The 2,265-nt window shown below is 42.9% G+C and overlaps 1 long non-coding RNA gene across 2 annotated transcripts in view; it reads right to left on the bottom strand.

Annotated features, from left to right (window-relative positions):
* LOC105003068 overlaps positions 1–201 on the bottom strand; it is a 33,244-nt gene extending 33,043 nt beyond the window's left edge. For both annotated transcript variants that reach the window (XR_827072.1, XR_827071.1), the window contains exon 1: positions 80–201. This is a non-coding gene — a long non-coding RNA (uncharacterized LOC105003068). The remainder of the gene's footprint in view (positions 1–79) is intronic.
* Between the last annotated feature and the right edge of the window lie 2,064 nt (positions 202–2,265).

The following is a 2,265-nucleotide window of genomic DNA, read 5'->3' as shown; positions in this document are numbered from 1 at the left end:
ACCCCCTGCAGGGGGAAGGGGGGGAGTGGGGGAATGGGAGGGGGGACAAAGTGCCCCGAGTGGCAGCCGCCCTGCACACCTGAACAGATGGCTTCCGGACATGGCATGTCTCAGTCAAAGGCGAATGTTTGCATGGATGGACTTTCACCTGGGAGAACTCGTCTGTAGTCCTGGAAGCAGCACAGGCTGGACCAGAAGTGACACAGGCTGGACCGGATGTGACACAGGCTGGACCGGATGTGACGGGAGCTGATGGGAGAAGGGCCCAGCTCTTCCAGTTACCAGCCCTGTTGCTCTGCTCTCTCACCTCACCGTTCTGGGCCTGGGCTGCTTCCTCTGTGAAATGAGGGGTTTGGGCTGAGAGATTCTCCTGAGTCCTGAAGTGCAGCCAGCCATGTGAGCTCCTCATGGAGTTCTGATAGATTTCATTTTATCATAAGAAATTGTTTTAAAATTCAAGCAAAAAAAAAGGAAAAGTAGATCTTATCTCCATAGTCTTATTAGACTGGTTGAAATCTCTGAGTTTTATTTGAGTTTTGGGGGGAGGAGGAAGAGAGCAGCTGCTGACCCCCATTCATCCACCCCCAGAGTCTCCATCTCAAGTCTTGTTGCCTGTTCAGTTAGACACAGGCAGTAGATAAAAAGATTTAAGAAGACTGCATGGGAGAAGACTGTAAGTTGAGAACATTCTACTCATTATTTTTTTCCCCAGGACTTGGGGAAAAGTTCAACCATCAAGAATTACAGTTCTGGAGTAATTCTAGCCACAGTAAGCTAGTTTTCTAGGCTAGAATCACTGGTTTATTGTTTAGTTACTAAGTTGTGTCCAGCTCCGCGACCCCAGGGACTGTGTGTAGCCTGCCAGGCTCCTCTGTCCATGGGATTTTCCAAGCAAGAATACTGAAGAGGATAGCCATTTCCTTCTTCAGGGGCTCCTCCCAACCCAGGGATGGAACCCATGTCTTCTGCCTTGGCAGGCAGCTTCTTTACCACTGAGTCATCTGGGAAGACCAGAATCACTGCTAGACAATCACTAATGCCCCCTCCAACTTTAAGTGTTTGAGATTATGCAAAGGGACCCCTTCTCCCCTTCAGCAGAGGGCCGTGGGGGCAGGCGGCCAGAGACGAAGCTGCCTTCAATACTGCAGTCTGGGCTCCTGAGGCTCCTGTGTCCCCAGAAGCTGATTGTCTTTATATTATTTTAGTTAATGAATTAAATAAGGTTCCGGGACTGGAGACAAATGGGACCTCCTGTTATGTTAAAGTGAGGAAGCCAGAGAAGAGCATAGAAAGACCATTTAAACTTTCAACACCAGAATCAAAATATGTGTAGAGACACAAACATAATATGTGTAAGCATCCCTTAGAAAGTAAAGCAGAGAAAGAAGAATCAATTATTTTTGCTCTCCCTGCAACCCCTTCCTCCTCTCCAGCTTCTCTGCTGAGGTGTTATTACCCTGATTGGCCTGTAGATGGCAGCCTAGGAAAGCAAAGATAAAATGATCGGATTTAATAAATTGAGCCCATTAAAAACTCAAAAGGACCAGATTCAAGATTCCAAAGCAAATATCACTTTTAAACTCATTATTGACAGAGGGGTTTCTGCAGAAAATAAGACCTGTGGCAGGCGATTTTTATTTTGGCTGGCTAAAAATTAGTTCTTTCACTAACACTTGCAGGTTATTATATTAGTTACTGCCACATCTGCAAAGTCGTCTCCATCACTGTTTCATTTTCACTCTCTGTATCAGAATCAGTCACTAAGGTTTTTGTCTTTTTGTTGGTCTAATATTCACATTGTCTGAATCAGAACTATATTCTGAAGAGCTATCATTTTTCGAGACACTAGTATATAGGTTGCTCAGACAATTAGAGAAAGTATCTGCTTAAAATTCACCAAAAAATTCTTCTTCACTCAAAATTTTGTGGTGTATCATTTTTGAAATTTTTATGGCAATAAGCTTGTGTTTATAATATATATAAGGTTAGAACAAAAACCCAACAGAGCAAAATGTGAATGGTAACGACAATCGTAAGTTATACAGTGAACCTTTGATCAATTTTAATCTCTAACACCTACAGACAGTGATGTTAACTGTATCACTCTCTGAAAACGTATCGAAACATCTCTAGTCAATAATGTGTTAAAATACAGCATCATAAGAGCATACAGTAAAATATGAAGAAAAAAACTAAGACAAGGAATTCTTGCATATAACCAACCACTTAACAAAAATCCCATTCAAATTCTGCCTAGAATTCTGA

This window comes from Bison bison, unplaced genomic scaffold (genome assembly GCF_000754665.1).
Source record: "Bison bison bison isolate TAMUID 2011002044 unplaced genomic scaffold, Bison_UMD1.0 scf7180017864461, whole genome shotgun sequence".
Lineage (NCBI taxonomy): Eukaryota > Metazoa > Chordata > Mammalia > Artiodactyla > Bovidae > Bison > Bison bison.
The sequence above is the reverse complement of the archived record's forward strand: the minus strand, read 5'-3'. Positions and strand labels throughout refer to the sequence as shown.